Raw genomic sequence first — 20,601 nt, forward strand, 5'->3', positions numbered from 1 at the left:
TGAAAAAAATAAGGAATTCCATTTGCATCCACTTCATAGTCTAACATGGAATTAGCTCTGTGAACCATCAATACCTGTAAATTAGCATATTCCTTGATCCTTTTACGAAATGAGGCTTCCGATAGGAAGGAAAACTGTGAAAGAAAGTAGTCAATGCGAATGTATGGAGACAAGTGCTGCTTCTCTGCAGCTTGGAACTCACGGCACATGTGTACCAATAGCCTGTTCATCATGAAAGTCTGCAGATTCTTACTTCCAGGCGAGCAATGTTGTGAAACCCGTAAATCGGATTAGGATCGGGAGAAGGGTAATAGTTCGTAACTCGGATAATCGTAACACGGATCGTAAGATCCTACCAAAATAGATGACCATAGATCGGAAAAGGATCGTAATACAAAACCGTAGGATCGTAACCTCAAACATAAAGATTAAAATTCAAAACTCAAACAAATCAAATAAGTTCACACAGAAGCAAATAATTCAAACGGAAGTAAATAACTTAATCCTAATGTAAAACTACTACTCTAGATATCCATGATATTATTCAATCCTAAATCAGGGAAATCATCCTCCATATGATCTTCATTCTCATCAATTTCATCTTCAGCATGACCAATGTCATTAGGAATCTCCAAATCATCTCCTAGTGCAGCACCAATACCACCATTAGCATTTTCTTCTCCAACTTCAATTGGAGCATCCAAATCCGAGTCTGAATTATGTTCAACATTATCCTCAACCCATTCATTTGCTTCAAATTTAGAGAGAAAGTTGGAAGGCCACGATGGTTCTTGTTCAACGATGGTTCTTGTTCAAAGAATGAAAGAAAACTTTAATTATTTATTAAAAAAAAAATGAAACGGTGGGTGGAAGGAAGGTTAAGAAAGAAAACAAGCTTTAATTATTTATTAAAATAAGAATGAAACGTGGGTGGAAGGTAGGGTTTAATTTAAAAATAGAAAAAAAGGTTAAGAAAGAAAACAAGCTTTAGTTATTTATTAAAATAAGAATGAAACGGTGGATGGAAGGTAGGGTTTAATTTTAAAATAGAAAAATGAAAGGGTGGTGGCTTGTGCTTTTAAAACGTGGCTTGGAATACAGTTCCCAAAAAAAAAGAGGAGAAGGCAACGTGGCTGTGGCTTGGAAAGTTGGAATACAGTTCCCCAAAAAAAAAGGGTTTCGTGACCCGACCCGGAAATTAACACAGATCGGAACGCACGCCGTTCCTGCGATTCACCGCTCCAGCACGACGATCCGGCGCCGATCCTCTTCTCCGGCGATTCTGGTCACGATTTCGCTCGGCCATCTATGGGTAAAACGCAAACTCGTGCGATTCAACGAGTTGACTCGCGATTTTGACAACATTGCATATCATAGTATTCCAACAGGGAGCGAATGTAAATTGTGATATCACTTACCAAATCATGGAACTTAAGAATGTAGAACATCTTAAGATATCATCGAGTTTCCCGTCTCTCTAGTTTGGAATAATATTTCAAGAAACTAGAAACTACTGCCAAGGTCATAAGCTTTTCATAATAGATATAATAGATATTCCATGTGTACCTGACTATTTATTTTCCATGTGTACCTCATCTTGGCAGCTCGTTCGATAGACCGACTTAACTCCGTCTGCGACGAAATAAATGAACAGTTACTGCACATGCTCAATATCCTTCACAATATGTCTAGTAGAATACTAAACGCGGACTGCAGCCTTTCCCCTTGAACCTCCCTCCAACCACAATATGTATACGACCAGCAATGCTTCTAAGTTGATCGTATCGCATCTGCAGAATATTAGAAGAAAGTGTGTCAAAAAACTCTTCATTAACAACACTAAGGAATGTGGACAGTAACATAAATTCCCCTGGCCTGTAAACTACATAAAATGCCTGAATCAACAACATTTACATCATAACGATCCTCGACGGTTGGATTGTAAGCTTCAGAATATCGGTTGTAACATCAAATGCCCATATCAACAATATATATCTACAACAAAAACAAACAAACAAATAAGAGTGGTTCAAGTAACACATGAATTGAAACACATTTGAAACCAAAAATCGCACGTACAAAAATAAAAAATCACCAATCTAACAAATCACACAAATGCAAATTAAATTCTCAAATCAAAATTCACAATTGGTAAATCAATGTCGCAGATCTGAAAAATCAGTGAAAAACCAGATATGGATATTGTTGATAGCATATCATCGGTTACAAATATCAAAATAATTGGTAAATTGATGTCGCAGATTATCGCATAAAGGATGAAGAGAAAGAACATAACATATTAGAAACAAATTGGAGTGAAGTTATAAAAACATCACCTTCAAATTGCATAAACCACCACACATTCCTTACGAATCCGACATCGCCGGCATAATAGCCTTTCGTCCTCCTCTCCCCTATTCGCACCATCGTAGCCTTTCGTCTGCCATAGCGGCCATCACGCCGCTGTTTGATAACACTGCGTGGGACTGGGTCTCCTCGTCAAAGCTGGAATCAGCTCATCAGAGTTAGGATCACTCACCTTGTTGGCGCATTGATTCATTGCAGACTTGCAAAAGCTGCAAGGTTGAGACTCGACACAACGTTCCCCTTGTTAATAGATAAGTTCACATTGAGATTCTAAATGCATCTATGGAGTCGTGCTATAACTAGGTTACTACTGCAGTCACATATCATTCAACTGTTGCTCTTATCTTAGGGTTTTTAAAAAACACTGCTACTAACATTGTATTCTACAATTGGTACTCATACAGGGGACTCTATGCGCGTCTATCCAAGTCTACTACAAAAGCAACTTTTTGAGTTAACTCAAGTTTGATACCTACTATTATAAAGTAATATGATACAAAAATTGACAACCATGGATGGTTATAGCTCTAATTAGTAGACTCCACCCAGTGTTATCAAATAGCACATAGAGGGGCCTCTTTGGTGGATATACATGGCAGTTTGCAGGCTCACCACAATGGTAAAATCAGTCATATTGCACGTTTTTCCGCCATTATCCGCTATAACGACCCTGCAAAGTGGCCGGTATGCCGGGTTTTGGCTCAGCCATCTGCCATCGACAATACTGATTACACTTGATGGCCAACAATATGGGAAATAAACACCATTGAAGGTTGCACAAGCCATTTCCAACATAAGTGTGATTTACCCAAGGGAACGCTAAGGTAGCATTCTAAAAATGTAATCAGCAATCCATCCTAAAGATGCATTAAGAAATAACCTATGGAATATACCGACAGAATGGAGAGATCAGTATTTTGACATGAATAAAGACTAAAAATTATTGAATAATAGTTTGGAAAATATCAGTATCTTTGCTGACTAGATCCTCCTTTACCATTTGACTACATCTTTCCTTTTCATTTTCACCAAAATAATCCATGTCTCCATCCAACGGTCTTTGATTCTCATTCTGACGTACTTTTTCATAGAAATCTTATTCCAATATTCGAATCGTGCCACTTTCAGTAATAGATTTGTAATTTTCTTATTCCAATATCTGAATCATGCACCTTTCAGCAATAGATTTGTAATTTTATGCATCATACAAGGTGCAAACTTTCGTTTACCATAAATTATTTTCCAAATCCTATCCTCAAACAAAAAAACTACCACTGCTTTTATAGGAATTTTCATAAGTCACCTTTATTTCGTCCCCACGGCACTCAAAACCTTTCCCACAAAAGGCATCCATAACTCCATTTCCATCTCGGGACATTCACGTTAAAGTGAATTACAATTTTTAATGAAAAAGTCAACGGTTAACTTTATTTCGTCCCCACAGCACTCAACACAATTCCCACAAGGCTTCCATATCTCCATTTCCATTTCGGGACATTCACGGTAAAGTTAATTTCATTTCTTAAACAAAAAGTCATCGTTTAACTTTATTTCGTCCCCACAGCACTAAACACATTTCCCACAAGCCATCCATATCTGCATTTCCATCTCAGGACATTCACAATAAAGTGAATTTCATTTCTTACACAAAAAGTCATCGGTTAACTTTAATTTGTCCCCACGGCACTCAACACATTTCCCACAAGGAATCCATATTTCCATTTCCATCTTGGGACATTCACGGTAAAGTGAATTTCATTTCTTAAACAAAAAGTCATCGGTTAACTTTATTTTGTCCCCACAGTACTCAACACATTTCCCACAAGGCATAAATATCTCCATTTCAATATCGAGACGTTCACAGTAAAGTGAATATCATTTCTTAAACAAAAAGTCATCGGTTAACTTTATTTCGTTCCCACAACACTCAATACATTTCCCACAAGGCATCCATATCTCCATTTCCATCTCGGGTTATTCTTGATAAAGTGAATTTCTCGTTTCCCACAAGGCATCCATATCTCCATTTCCATCTCGGAAAAATCGTGGTAAAGTGAATTTCACGTTTCCCAAAGGGCATCCATATCTCCATTTCCATCTCAGGACAATCACACATTAAAGTGAATTTCACGTTTCTCACAAGGCATCCATATCTCCATTTCCATCTCGGGACATTCACGGTAAAGTGAATTTCACGTTTCCCACAAGGCATCCATATATCCATTTCCATCTCGGTACAATCACACGGTAAAGTGAATTTCACGTTTCCCACAAGGCATCCATATCTCCATTTCAATCTCGGGACAATCACGGTAAAGTGAATTTTACGTTTTCTCACAAGGCATCCATATCTCCATTTCCATCTCGGGACATTCACGGTAAAGTGAATTTCATTTCTTTAACAAAAAATCATCCGTTAACTTTATTTCGTCCTCACAGTATTTAACACATTTCCCACAAGGCATCCATATCTCCATTTCCTTCTCGGGACAATCACTCTAAGGTGAATTTCACGTTTCCCACAAGGTATCCATATCTCCATTTCCATCTCGGGACATTCACACGGTAAAGTGAATTTCACGTTTCCCACAAGGCATTCATATCTCCATTTCCATCCCGGGACATTCACGGTAAAGTGAATTTCACGTTTCCCAAGAGGCATCCATATCTCCATTTCCATCTCGGGACAATCACACTGTAAAGGGAATTTCACATTTCCCACAAGGCATCCATATCTCCATTTCCATATCGGGACATTCACACTGTAAAGTGAATTTCACATTTCCCACAAGGCATCCATATCTCCATTTCCATATCGGGACGGGACATTCACGGTAAAGTGAATTTCATTTATTAAACAAAAAGTCATAAATCGCGTTCCTGATTCAAGTTTCGCTAAACTGTAAACCAACTTATAAGTTATAGCCCAAGCAATACTGCAAAGTTAAGCAGATAATTAATTGGTTCCTATACTTGTGCAATTCACAAAGCCGCAGAAAGGGATTTTGCTATCTTACCAACACTCAAATATAAAAATTATCAAATCAAATTTAAGATTGCTAGCTCGGACACCAGACATAATACCATTGAACTTAATCACAAGTGTAGTGTTGCTTCCGTATCCGACAAAGACACGTTTTTTTTCCAGAAGTGCGACAATTAACATAAACGCAAAAAACAATCAGTATCAATTCATCTTCATCCAATAAAACCTTAAACCAATCAAGAAAACAAAAGAATTGCATCGTAAAGAAATTACCGGAACATATTTAAATTTCCTCCGGGGAGGCTCTTCCACCGATTCAATCTGCGCGTCCTTAACTTTCCCATTAATTCCATTATTGTCGGTGTTCTGGCTTTTGAGTAATATGGGTCTACTTATAAAGAAGAAGATGAGAACCGTTATTATTACCATTGTTAGAAGAACCGCGATTGTGATTGGTGTTGTTGTTGGAATTAGAAGAAGCGGAAGAAGGTGAAACGTGAACCCATTTCTTTTTCCACTTTCTCACCGGTCCGGTGAAAACCGTTGCTGGTCCGTAACGGTTCAAAGACCGCCCAGTCGGGTCCGAACTCCTTAATGCCAATAATCTATTAAAATTGATATTGTAAAGTCTATTGGCAAGAATATAAATTGTCATATGTGCAAATGATCAGATAGAATTATTATAGATATAAATATTATTAAGTGATCACTATGACTGAACTATTTGTACTCGAAACAATAAAAACCAACTAAATTATCAGTATAGGTACCCATTGATATAAGATTAATCTTATCAACAATGATATTAAGGTTAATATAACTATAGTTACTACTGAAAGGAAAAACAATACCTCAATCATCATAACATATTGTTTCTACGACCTAGATTTTTCCATCCGTAGTAGCATTTTCTGCACAATACAAATGCTTTAAACAAAGATTACTAAATTTAACATATTGCAAGCCCTTGGTACCAACAGGAACGACAAATTTTTATTAGCATTGTAACAAGAAGCCTCTTATAAGAATTTCAAATTATAAATCAAAATAGGTTAGATCTGAAGAGACATTTAAATAAATATCATTTTTATGACTACCTATTCTCTTCTCAACTTCCACATTGGTTTTGTACCACATGAGACTTCAGTCATAATCCCTATGTCACGGTCATCCTACAATAGAATAGATTGCTGAAAAATATAAGATCAAGTGAAAGATAATAGAAAACTAGCCTGAAGATTAGCATTCTAACAAGATCTCTCTTATAAAAATAAAAATGGAAAATCAAAATTAGGTTTGATTAAAAGAGACATTTAAAATAATATTAATTTTTTGAATACCTGTGTTTTTTTCAATCTCGATCCTGGTTTTGTACAACACGATATTGTAATCTCAATCTTGTGTTAATCGCACAAAAGAACCTGTTGATATTTGTAAATATGTAGTGTTAATAATATTTGTATATAGAATAGTTCCACATCGACTATATCATATAATTAGTTGTAATCTCTCTATATATAATAAAGTCTCCGTAGTGTTTTACAAAACACACGGTTTATTCAAATGTCTCTTAGTCTCTCGTATTTCAACATGGTATCAGAGCCTCGTTTAAGATCTGGTGGGCCACCTTCTATGGTTTCCGCTATCGGGTCACCCGCCATTTATTTCCACGCTCCAGTTGTCTAGTCCTGGGCGTGAGGGGGTGTGTTAAGAGTCTCACATCGGACAATATATGGCCTGAACATGTCCTTATAAGTGGGGGCAATCCTCACCCTACAAGCCGGTTTTGTAGGGTTGAGTTAGGCCCAACCACATTTCTTAACATGGTATCTAGAGCCTACTGAGAGACAATCTTTACCGTGCTTTACCCGGTTGACCCATTGTCGTCCGGTGAGAAATTTTTTGGCAAACCGTGTCATAACTCCGGTTTGCCTTCCATACACTGCCGTGACTCATTTCGGCATCAGTTTTCAAATTTCTCCGGTCGCCGCCGCCATTCGTTGTTGCTGCTATTGTTTCCGGCAACCTTCCGGCTAACTAACCTTACCGGCAGAAACGTCTCCACCGATTCGGTCGATCCCGACGATTTTTCCATCGCCCCACTTGCCACCGTGCAACTGTTCCAGATCTGATACTCATGGCTACTCAGAACTTTACGCCAAACTACGATGATTTTCTCAAGTGGTATCAAAATTATCAGAACTCAGATTATACTGCTTCGATTGCACACACTGGTAATTCATCTGCTTGTCTTTCTCAATCATCTTCTCTTGGATCCTGGGTCCTTGATTCTGGTGCGTCTGATCATGTTACTGGTAATAAAAATCTTTTCACTTCCCTCTCTACCTCGGGTTTCTTACCTACTATAACTTCTGCCAATGGTTCTCAAACCCGATCTGAAGGGATTGGTACTGTTCAAATTCTACCTTCTCTCTCTGTTACTTCGGTTCTTTATGTACCTAATTGTTCATTTAATTTACTTTCAGTCAGTCGTTTAACTCGGTCTCTTGATTGTATTGTCACTTTCACTAATAGTAATGTTACCCTGCAGGATCGGAATTCGGGACGGACGATTGGCGTCGGATGTGAGTCTCAAGGCCTTTATTACCTCTCAGTGTCATCTCAGACATGCTCAGCCAAAGATTCCCCACTCACTATCCATGCTCAGTTAGGTCATCCTAGTCTTCCTAAACTACAGAAGTTGGTGCCAAGTTTATCGAAGGTGTCTAATTTACATTGTGAGTCGTGTCAGTTAGGGAAACACACTCGTAGTCAATTTCCAAATCGAGTCAATAAACGAGCTTCATCCCCTTTTGCTTTAGTCCACTCTGATGTTTGGGGTCCCTCACGTACTGTCTCTACACTTGAGTCTAGGTATTTTGTCACCTTTATTGATGATTTTTCACGTTGCACGTGGTTATTTTTAATGAAAAATAGATCTGAATTATTCTCTATTTTTGAAAAATTTTATAAAGAAATAAAAACTCAGTTTGGTGTGTCTATTCGTACCTTAAGAAGTGATAATGCTCGTGAATACTTATCCCAACAATTTCAAACTTTTATGTCCGGCAATGGTATTCTCCACCAAACATCTTGTCCTCATACACCTCAACAAAACGGGGTAGCCGAACGCAAAAATCGGCATCTCGTAGAAACTACTCGGACCCTACTTCTCCATGGTAACGTTCCACTTCGGTTTTGGGGGGATGCTGTGCTAACGGCATGTTACCTTATAAATCGCATGCCCTCATCAGTCCTTAACAATAGAATCCCTCATTCAATCCTTTTTCCCAATTCCCCACTTCACCCAATTCCTCCCCGAGTCTTCGGTTCCACATGTTTTGTACACAATCTCTCTCCTGGTCTTGATAAACTATCAGCTCGATCACTAAAGTGTGTCTTTCTTGGTTATCATCGATCCCAAAAAGGTTATCGTTGCTACTCACATACTCTACAACGATACCTCGTATCGGCCGATGTTACTTTCTTCGAGTCTGTTCCATATTTCGAGTCCAGCCAAGTAACTCCGGAACCCCTTCAGGATAGTACTCCCACACCTCTTCCGGAAGTCTCATTTCCCATTATCCACCATCACTCTAGCCCTACAGTTGACCCCCCCACTTCTCGCCCACTTCAAACATATCAGCGTCGTCAACCCACGTCTGTTACACCTATCCCTGAGGTAGTACCTATCCCTGAGACAGTACATGTGAAGCATTATCTCACCCTGAGGTAGTACCTATCCCTGAGACAGTACATGTGAAGCATTATCTCACCCTGTTTGTCTTCTTTGTCTTCTGTTTCTATTCCTAACACTCCAGGTGAAGCATTATCTCACCCTGAGTGGAGGCAAGCAATGATTGACGAAATGTGTGCTCTTCAAAGCAGTGGTACTTGGGAACTGGTCCCTCTACCCCCTGGAAAATCTTTAGTAGGTTGTCGTTGGCTTTATACAGTGAAGGTTGGTCCAGATGGTAAGATTGATCGATTTAAGGCTCGCTTGGTAGCCAAAGGATACACTCAGATTTTTGGGTTGGATTATAGTGATACCTTCTCGCCTGTAGCCAAGATGGCATCTGTTAGACTTCTTCTAGCCATTGCAGCCATTCGACATTGGCCTCTTCATCAACTTGACATCAAAAATGCTTTTTTACATGGTAATCTTGAAGAGGAAGTATATATGGAGCAACCACCTGGATTTGTTGCTCAGGGGGAGTCCTCAGATATGGTTTGTAGGCTACACAGGTCTCTTTATGGTCTTAAGCAATCTCCGAGAGCTTGGTTTGGCAGATTCAGCACTGTCGTACAACAGTTTAGCATGGTCCGTAGTGAAGCTGATCATTCTGTGTTTTATCGTCACTCTACCCAAGGGTGTGTCTATCTTATTGTATATGTGGATGATATTGTCATAACTGGCAGTGATCAGCAGGGAATACTCCAGTTAAAACAACATCTCTCGAATCAATTTCAGACAAAAGATCTTGGTAAACTCCGCTATTTCTTGGGTATTGAGGTAGCCCAATCTAAAGATGGTTTGGTGATTTCTCAGCGGAAATATGCTATGGATATTTTGGAAGAAACAGGTTTGTTGAACGCTAAACCAGCTGATACTCCTATGGATCCAAGTGTCAAACTCCTACCCAATCAGGGGGAGCCCCTATCTGACTCGGGAAGGTATAGGAGATTGGTTGGAAAGTTGAATTATCTCACCGTCACTCGTCCGGACATTTCTTTTGCAGTTAGTGTGGTAAGCCAGTTCTTAAATTCTCCTTGCCAAGAACACATGGATGCTGTTGTCCGAATTCTGAGTTACATCAAACGTGCTCCAGGAAAAGGCCTCGTGTATGAAGATAAAGGACATACTCAGATAGTTGGATACTCCGATGCTGATTGGGCAGGGTCACCCATTGATAGACGATCCACCTCTGGGTATTGTGTACTTGTTGGAGGAAACCTTATATCTTGGAAAAGTAAGAAACAAAATGTAGTTGCAAGATCAAGCGCCGAGGCAGAGTATAGGGCCATGGCAATGGCAACATGTGAACTCATTTTGTTAAAACAGTTGCTCAAAGAACTTCAAATTGAAGAAGCAAGACCAATGACACTTGTTTGTGATAATCAAGCTGCATTGCATATTGCTTCAAATCCAGTCTTCCATGAGAGGACCAAACATATTGAGATAGACTGTCACTTTGTCAGAGAGAAGATTGAATCAGGCGACATTGTCACAAGCTTTGTCAACTCCAATGATCAATTAGCAGATGTGTTTACAAAATCTTTACGAAGTCCCAGAACTAATTATATATGTGGCAAGCTTGGTGCATTTGACTTATATGCTCAAGCTTGAGGGTGAGTGTTGATATTTGTAAATATATAGTGTTAATAATATTTGTATATAGAATAGTCTCACATCGACTATATCATATAATTAGTTGTAATCTCTCTATATATAATAAAGTCTCCGTAGTGCTTTACAAAACACACGGTTTATTCAAATGTCTCTTAGTCTCTCGTATTTCAACAGAACCAATTAGTGAAAAGCCAACATAAATGAGAAATAATAGAAACCTTGCCAGAAGAAAGAACAAAATTGTTAACAATTCCAGACCTTTCTATCATTGCCCCAGAGAAATTTGACGGTGAGAAGTACAAATCCAACATGGAGAAACCAAATTCGATATGAGTAAATCTGAGAAAACTGTCCAAGGTCCAGCTCGATGAAAACATTAAGGTAGCATTTGATACGTGTTAAACAAGGCTGGAACGTCTATTTTTTTATGTTTTATACTATAAAATAGATTCCACTAAATGGATTGGTGAGGTATGGATCAAAGAGAACAAAACAAAACATTCTACTATGTTCTGTCTACGTATATCAATCAATAATACTAAAATATTCTTAGGAAATGAAATGATAATATCCAATATTTTGAAAACGTAATAAGCAATCCATTCCAGAGATGTATTAAGAAATAACCCTATGGAATATACCGACACAACGGAGAGATCAGTACTTCAACATGAATAAAGACTAAAATATTATTGAATAATTATTATTTCAAATATCAGTATCTTTGCTGAATATGTAATGACATCTTTCCTTTCCATTTCCACCAAAATAATCCTTGTCTCCCTCCAACATTCTTTGATTCTCATTCTCACATACTTTTTCAAAGAATTCTTATTCCAATATCTGAATCATGCCACTTTTAGCACAAGAGTTGTTCTTTTATTCATCATAATCATACAAGACGCAAACTTTCATTTATCATAAATCACTTTCCAAATCCTATCCTCAAACAAAAAAACCACAGCCGCTTTTATAGGAGTTCTCATCGGTTAACTCTATTTCGTCCCGACAGCACTCAATACATTTCCCACAAGGCATCCATATCTCCATTTCCATCTCGGGACATTCACGGTAAAGTGAATTTCATTTCTTAAACAAAAGGTCATCGGTTACCTTTATATTGTCCCCATAGTACTCAACACATTTCCCACAAGGCATCCATATCTCCATTTCAATCTCGAGACATTCACGGTAAAGTGAATTTCATTTCTAAAACAAAAAGTCATTGGTTAACTTTATTTCGTCCCCACAACACTCAACACATATCCCACAAGGCATCCATATCTCCATTTCCATCTCGGGACATTCACGGTAAAGTGAGTTTCACATTTCCCACATGGCATCCATATCTCCATTTCCATCTCGGGACAATCACGGTAAAGTGAATTTCACATTTCCCACAAGGATCCATATCTCCATTTCCATCTCGGTACAATCACACTGTGTGAATTTCACGTTTCCCACAAGGCATCCATATCTCCATTTCAATCTCGGGACATTCACGGTAAAGTGAATTTCACGTTTCCCACAAGGCATCCATATCTCCATTTCCATCTCGGGACATTCACGGTAAAGTGAATTTCACGTTTCCCACAAGGCATCCATATCTCCATTTCCATCTTGGGACAATCACGGTAAAGTGAATTTCACGTTTCCCACAAGGCTTCCATATCTCCATTTCCATCTCGGGACAATCACGGTAAAGTGAATTTTATTTCTTAAACAAAAAGTCAGAAACCGCGTTTAAAAGTGCTATGTTTTAATTCCACTAAATGGATTGTTGTGAAGTGTGGATCAAAGAGAACAAAACAAAATATTCTATTATGTTCAGTATATGTATATGACAAGCCCTATCTAAAAAAGTAAAAATCCGCAGCTGTACTACACAAAACAAATCCAAGGGTTAGGTCTAGGTATATGAACATCAATCAAGTGTTGTTTAGAAAACAAAATCATTTGACAGTGTCATTGTGTTAACAGCTAAACTTTTAATCTATCAGCAATCCAATGTCATTCATGTCATTAGAAGACTAACTTGATCTTGCTAATCTTTTAAGAACTAAATTGAGGGTTTCCAGTTGAAAGAATGAACCACTATTTTCTCTATCATAATAACAAAATACTGCCTAATAAGCTAATATATAATAGAACATACAAGAAAAGCTTATCTGAGATAATCAATCAATAATCCTAAAAAAATTCCTAGTAAATGAAATGATAATATACAATATTCTGAAAATGTAATCAGCAATCCATCCCAAGAGATGTATTAAGAAATAACCCTATGGAATATACCGACACAATGGAGAGATCTGTATTTTGACATGAATAAAGACTAGTAAATTATTGAATAATAATTTGGGAAATATCAACATCTTTGCTAACTAGATCCTCCTTTACCATTAGACTCTGTCTAGGGCCAATGACCACTATGTAATGACATATTTTCTTTTCATTTTCACCAAAATAATCCATCTCTTCCACCAACATTCTTTTATTCTCATTGTGACGCACTTTCAGCAATAGAGTTGTTCTTATATTCATCATATCATACAAGACGCAAACTTTCATTTATCATAAATCACTTTCCAAATCCTATCCTCGAACAAAATAACTACCACTGCATTTATAGGAGTTCTCATCGGTTAACTCTATTTCCTCCCGACAGCACTCAACACATTTCCCACAAGGCATCCATATCTCCATTTCCATCTCGGGACATTCACGGTAAAGTGAATTTCATTTCTTAAACAAAAGGTCATCGGTTAACTTTATATTGTCCCCATAGTACTCAACACATTTCCCACAAGGCATCCATATTCCCATTTCAATCTCGGGACATTCACGGTAAAGTGAATTTCATTTCTAAAACAAAAAGTCAGAAACCGCGTTTAAAAGTGCTATGTTTTAATTCCACTAAATGGATTGTTGTGAAGTGTGGATCAAAGAGAACAAAACAAAATATTCTATTATGTTCAGTATATGTATATGACAAGCCCTAACTAAAAAAGTAAAAATCCGCAGCTGTACTACACAAAACAAATCCGAGGGTTAGGTCTAGGTATATGAACATCAACCAAGTGTTGTTTAGAAAACAAAATCATTTGACAGTGTCATTGTGTTAACAGCTAAACTTTTAATCTATCAGCAATCCAATGTCATTCATGTCATTAGAAGACTAACTTGATCTTGCTAATCTTTTAAGAACTAAATTGAGGGTTTCCAGTTGAATGAATGAACCACTATTTTCTCTATCACAATAACAAAATACTGCCTAATAAGCTAATATATAATAGAACATACAAGAAAAGCTTATCTGAGATAATCAATCAATAATCCTAAAAAAATTCCTAGTAAATGAAATGATAATATACAATATTCTGAAAATGTAATCAGCAATCCATCCCAAGAGATGTATTAAGAAATAACCCTATGGAATATACCGACACAATGGAGAGATCTGTATTTTGACATGAATAAAGACTAAAAAATTATTGAATAATAATTGGGGAAATATCAACATCTTTGCTAACTAGATCCTCCTTTACCATTAGACTCTGTCTAGGGCCAATGACCACTATGTAATGACATATTTTCTTTTCATTTTCACCAAAATAATCCATCTCTTCCTCCAACACTCTTTTATTCTCATTGTGACGCACTTTCAGCAATAGAGTTGTTCTTATATTCATCATATCATACAAGACGCAAACTTTCATTTATCATAAATCACTTTCCAAATCCTATCCCCGAACAAAATAACTTCCACCGCATTTATAGGAGTTCTCATCGGTTAACTCTATTTCCTCCCGACAGCACTCAACACATTTCCCACAAGGCATCCATATCTCCATTTCCATCTCGGGACATTCACGGTAAAGTGAATATCATTTCTTAAACAAAAGGTCATCGGTTAACTTTTTATTGTACCCATAGTACTCAACACATTTCCCACAAGGCATCCATATCTCCATTTCAATCTCGGGACATTCACGGTAAAGTGAATTTCATTTCTTAAACAAAAAGTCATCGGTTAACTTTATTTCGTCCCCACAACACTCAACACATATCCCACAAGGCATCCATATCTTCATTTCTATCTCGGGACATTCATGGTAAAGTGAATTTCATGTTTCCCACAAGGCCTCCATATCTCCATTTCCATCTCGGGACATTCACGGTAAAGTGAATTTCACGTTTCCAACAAGGCATCCATATCTCCATTTCCATCTCGGGACAATCATGGTAAAGTGAATTTCACGTTTCCCACAAGGCTTCCGTATCTCCATTTCCATCTCGGGACAATCACGGTAAAGTGAATTTTATTTCTTAAACAAAAAGTCAGAAACCGCGTTTAAAAGTGCTATGTTTTAATTCCACTAAATGGATTGTTGTGAAGTGTGGATCAAAGAGAACAAAACAAAATATTCTATTATGTTCAGTATATGTATATGACAAGCCCTATCTAAAAAAGTAAAAATCCGCAGCTGTACTACACAGAACAGATCCAAGGGTTAGGTCTAGGTATATGAACATCAACCGAGTGTTGTTTAGAAAACAAAATCATTTGACAGTGTCATTGTGTTAACAGCTGGACTTTTAATCTATCAGCAATCCAATGTCATTCATGTCATTAGAAGACTAACTTGATCTTGCTAATCTTTTAAGAACTAAATTGAGGGTTTCCAGTTGAATGAATGAACCACTATTTTCTCTATCACAATAACAAAATACTGCCTAATAGGCTAATATATAATAGAACAGACAGGAAAAGCTTATCTGAGATAATCAATCCATAATTCTAAAAAAATTCCTAGTAAATGAAATGATAATATACAATATTCTGAAAATGTAATCAGCAATCCATCCCAAGAGATGTATTAAGAAATAACCCTATGGAATATACCGACACAATGGAGAGATCTGTATTTTGACATGAATAAAGACTAAAAAATTATTGAATAATAATTTGGGAAATATCACCTAGATCCTCCTTTACCATTAGACTCTGTCTAGGGCCAATGACCACTATGTAATGACATATTTTCTTTTCATCTTCACCAAAATAATCCATCTCTTCCTCCAACACTCTTTTATTCTCATTGTGACGTACTTTTTATTAGAATTCTTATTCCAATATCTGAATCATGCCACTTTCGATTGCCATAAATTATTTTCCAAATCATATCCTCGAACAAAAAAAACTACCACCGCTTTTATAGGAATTCTCATCAGTCGCCTTTATTTCGTCCCCCCGGCACTCAACGCCTTTCCCACAAAAGGCATTCATATCTTCATTACCATCTCGGGACATTCACAGTAAAGTGAATTTCATTTCTTAAACAAAAAGTCATCGGTTAACTTTATTTCGTCCCCACAACATAAACCACAATTCCCACAAGGCTTCCATATCTCCATTTCCATCTCGGGACATTCACGGTAAAGTGAATTTCACGTTTCCCACAAGGCATCCATATCTCCATTTCCATCTCGGGACAATCACGGTAAAGTGAACTTCACGTTTCCCACAAGGCATCCATATCTCCATTTCCATCTCGGGACATTCACGGTAAAGTGAATTTCATTTCTTAAACAAAAAGTCATCCATTAACTTTATTTCGTCCTCACAGTATTCGACATGTTTCCCACAAGGCATCCATATCTCCATTTCCTTCTCGGGACAATCACGGTAAGGTGAATTTCACGTTTCCCACAAGGCATCCATATCTCCATTTCCATCTCGGGACAATCACGGTAAAGTGAACTTCACGTTTCCCACAAGGCATCCATATCTCCATTTCCATCTCGGGACATTCACGGTAAAGTGAATTTCATTTCTTAAACATAAAGTCATCCGTTAAATTTATTTCGTCCTCACAGTATTCGACACGTTTCCCACAAGGCATCCATATCTCCATTTCCTTCTCGGGACAATCACATAAAAGTGAATTTCACATTTCCCACAAGGCACCCATATCTCCATTTCCATCTCGGGACAATCACGGTAAAGTGAACTTCACGTTTCCCACAAGGCATCCATATCTCCATTTCCATCTCGGGACATTCACGGTAAAGTGAATTTCATTTCTTAAACAAAAAGTTATCCGTTAACTTTATTTCGTCCTCACAGTATTCGACACGTTTCCCACAAGGCCTCCATATCTCCATTTCCTTCTCGGGACAATCACGGTAAGGTGAATTTCACGTTTCCTACAAGGCATCCATATCTCCATTTCCATCTCGGTACAATCACACGGTAAAGTGAATTTCGCGTTTCCCACAAGGCATCTATATCTCCATTTCCATCTCGGGACATTCACGGTAAAGTGAATTTCACGTTTCCCACAAGGCATCCATATCTCCATTTCCATCTGGAGACAATCACACTGTAAAGTGAATTTCACATTTCCCACAAGGCATCCATATCTCCATTTCTATATCGGGACATTCACACTGTAAAGTGAATTTCATATTTCCGACACGGCATCCATATCTCCATTTCCATATCGGGACATTCACGGTAAAGTGAATTTCATTTATTAAACAAAAAGTCATAAATCGCGTTCCTGATTCAAGTTTCACTAAACTGTAAACCAACTTATAAGTTATAGCCCAAGCAATACTGAAAAGTTAGGCAGATAATTAATTGGTTCCTATACTTGTGCAATTCAGAAAGCCGCAAAAAGGGATTTTGCTATCTTACCAACACTCAAATATAAAAATTATCAAAACAAAATTAAGATTGTTAGCTCGGACACCAGACATGATATCATTGAACTTAATCACAAGTGTAGTGTTGCTTCCGTATCCGACAAAGACAAGTTTTTTTCCAGAAGTGCAACAATGAACAGAAACGCAAAAAACAATCAGCATCAATTCATCTTCATCCAATAAAACCTTAAACCAATCAAGAAAACAAAAGAATTGCATCGTAAAGAAATTACCGGAACATATTTAAATTTCCTCCAGGGAGGCTCTTTCACCGGTTCAGTCTGCGCGTCCTTAACTTTCCCATTAGTTCCATTATTGTCGGTGTTCTGGCTTTTGAGTAATATGGGTCCACTTATAAAGAAGAAGATGAGAACCGTTATTATTACCATTGTTAGAAGAACCGTGATTGTGATTGGTGTTGTTGTTGGAATTAGAAGAAGCGGAAGAAGGTGAAACGTGAACCCATTTCTTCTTCCAGTTTCTCGACGGTCCGGTGAAAACCGTTGCCGGTCCGTAACGGGTCAAAGACCGCCCCAATCGGGTCCGAACTCCTTAATGCCAATAATCTATTAAAATTGATATTGTAAAGTCTATATGTGCAAATGATCAGATAGAATTATTATAGATATAAATATTATTAAGTGATCACTATGACTGAACTATTTGTACTCGAAACAATAAGGACCAACTAAATTATCAGTATAGGTACCCATTGATATATGATAAATCTTATCAACAAAGATATTAAGGTTAATATAACTATAATTACTACTGAAAGGAAAAACAATACCTCAATCATCATAACATATTGTTTCTACGACCTAGATTTTTCCATCCGTAGTAGCATTTTCTGCATAATACAAATGCTTTAAATAAAGATTACTAAATTTAACACATTGCAAGCCCTTGGTACCAACAGGAACGACAAATTTTTATTAGCATTGTAACAAGAAGTCTCTTATAATAAATACCTCTTCTCTTCTCAACTTCCACATTGGTTTTGTACCACATGAGACTTCAGTCATAATCTCAATGTCGCGGTCATCTTACAATAGAATAGAATAGAAGAAAAAAAAACTTTAATGATTGACAAGGATATTGTCAACATAGATTCAACTTTAAGAATGTGTAAGCTCTGAAGTGTTGCATAGTTTTAGTAAATTAGATGAAAGCTGATTTGCAATATTTGTTGACATCTCAATGATCTCATCATAGTAGGCCATAGCAATTGTGGTTCATGTCATAAGCTTTGGATGCCAAATTTTGATATGGAAAACACTGAAGCTTACTCAGAGCAAAGTCTATAATGGAAGCAAAAGAGAAATGGTACTTTGACATCATATTTGAAATTAAATACCATGTATGCCGACAAAATAGTGCAGAATTTTTGTCCTTTTGTAAAATGGACTACTAGAGAGTGGTCTAATTGAGTGGCTTCTTTTTGTTACTTTTGTAATCATGAAATTTTTTATCAGTCCCTAAAGTTATGGCACGAGGCAAATATGCTAGTTTTTGTTGTTATTATTATTATTATAAAAGAATGGTGTCATGATGCAAATAATGGAATAGGTAAGTGTCATTTTGCACCTTACTATAAAACAAAACAGAAAGTAACATACCATACGTATTTTGTATTTTCACCTAATCATATATTCACACTTTCCTCTTTTACAAATCCATTTCAGTTATATCAGTCATACTCATTCTTTGAGTGTGTATTGTGTGTGTGATGGGTTCTGAGGGAAATCAACACAGCAGCATACCAAGGCTTCCTTTGTTCTCTGCTCCACCAGCAAAGCAGATGAAGTCGTCGTCTCCGGAGAGATCGGGGACGGTGACTCCACCGCTGCAAACCTCGGGTTCAGTACCGTTTCGATGGGAGCAAGAACCTGGAAAACCAAAGCTATGCAATGCACTTGTCACCTACATTAATCCAACTGACAAGAGTTTGGAGCTTCCTCCAAGGTTGTTAGTAGTTCCTTCACCGAACCTATTGCAGCAGGGTCCTTGTGTAACCAGCAACAGGTTGTTAGTATTTCTTAAACAAAAAGTCATCCGTTAACTTTATTTCGTCCTCACAGTATTCGACACGTTTCCCACAAGGCATCCATATATCATTTTCCAACTCGGGACAATCACACGGTAAAGTGAATTTCATGTTTCCCACAAGGCATCCATATCTCCATTTCCATCTCGAGACATTCACGGTAAAGTGAATTTCACGTTTCCGACAAGGCATCCATATCTCCATTTTCATCTCGGGACAATCACACGGTAAAGTGAATTTCACGTTTCCCACAAGGCATCCATATCTCCATTTCCATCTCGGGACATTCACGGCAAAGTGAATTTCATTGCTTAAACAAAAAGTCATAAATCGCGTTCCTAATTCAAGTTCCGCTAAACTGTAAACCAACTTATAAGTTATAGCCCAGGCAATACTGAAAAGTTAAGCAGATAATTAATTGGTTCCTATACTTACGTGATTCAGAAAGCCGCCAAAAAGGGATTTTGCTATCTTACCAACACTCAAATATAAAAATTATCAAAACAAAATTAATATTTCTAGCTCGGACACCAGACATGACGCCATTGAACTTAATCACAAGTGTAGTGTCGCTTCGGTATCCGACAAAGATACGCTTATTTTCAGAAGTGCAACAATTAATAGAAACGCAAAAAACAATCAGCATCCACAAAACCCTCTCAATTAATCCTCATCCAATAAAACTCAAACCAATAAAGAAAACACAAGAATTGCATCGTAAAGAAATTACCGGAACATATTTAAATTTCCTCCGGGGAGGCTCTTCCACCGGTTCAATCTGCGCGTCCTTAACGTTCCCATTACTTCCGTTATTGTTGGCGTTCTGGCTTTCAGTAATAGTGGTCCACTTATAAAGAAGAAGATGAGAATCGTTATTATTAGTATTGTTAGAAGAACCGCGATTGTGATTGGTGTTGTTCTTGGAATTAGAAGAAGCGGAAGAAGGTGAAACGTGAACCCATTTCTTCTTCCACTTTCTCACCGTTGCCGGTCCGTAACGGGTCGAGGACCGCCCCAGTCGGGCCCCAACTCCTTCCTTCCTCCGACTGCCTGGACCTCCGATCCACCTCTAACAATGACGAATTTTTGGTTTTTGAAGTCTTGATCTTGCTCTTTACAAAAACCTTTTGTTTCTCTCTC

The 20,601-nt window shown here is 37.6% G+C and overlaps 1 protein-coding gene across 47 annotated transcripts in view; it reads right to left on the minus strand.

The window, feature by feature from the left end:
* Positions 1 to 20,334, minus strand: part of LOC131602045 (transcription initiation factor TFIID subunit 1-like) — a 36,411-nt gene extending 16,077 nt beyond the window's left edge. For 18 of the 47 annotated variants that reach the window (XR_009283915.1, XR_009283907.1, XR_009283916.1 and 15 more), the window contains exons 1-9: positions 18,386 to 20,334; positions 17,648 to 18,264; positions 6,694 to 6,774; positions 6,451 to 6,525; positions 6,205 to 6,264; positions 5,627 to 5,958; positions 2,337 to 2,576; positions 1,915 to 1,995; positions 1,567 to 1,790 (exon numbers count right to left, since the gene is read on the minus strand). The gene's annotated coding sequence lies outside the window, so the exon portion shown is untranslated. The other 29 variants (XM_058874026.1, XM_058874022.1, XM_058874021.1 and 26 more) reach the window with 26 other exon arrangements.
* Between the last annotated feature and the right edge of the window lie 267 nt (positions 20,335 to 20,601).

This window comes from Vicia villosa, linkage group LG5 (genome assembly GCF_029867415.1).
Source record: "Vicia villosa cultivar HV-30 ecotype Madison, WI linkage group LG5, Vvil1.0, whole genome shotgun sequence".
Classification (NCBI taxonomy): Eukaryota; Viridiplantae; Streptophyta; class Magnoliopsida; order Fabales; family Fabaceae; genus Vicia; species Vicia villosa.